Here is a 255-nt window from a genome sequence, read left to right as displayed (position 1 = left end):
GTGTACATACCACTGTCACAGCCTTAGTCTAATTTCGTGGGAAGATAATTGTGATGGTAAATGATATAGATATAATTAATTTCTGACAAATACACAAACCTAACACTTGATTGGTGCTGAGTAACATCCAAAGGCGCCTCATCAAATATTCTCAGTAAGAATGCGCCGCGTTTTCGGAAGACAAGGACCGTGCCCTTGAAAGCAGTCGCTACGCATCACAGTCCGCGGCGCAATTCTGCAGCCTTGGAATAGGCA

Source organism: Penaeus monodon, chromosome 21, assembly GCF_015228065.2.
Source record: "Penaeus monodon isolate SGIC_2016 chromosome 21, NSTDA_Pmon_1, whole genome shotgun sequence".
NCBI lineage: Eukaryota > Metazoa > Arthropoda > Malacostraca > Decapoda > Penaeidae > Penaeus > Penaeus monodon.
The sequence above is the reverse complement of the archived record's forward strand: the minus strand, read 5'-3'. Positions refer to the sequence as shown.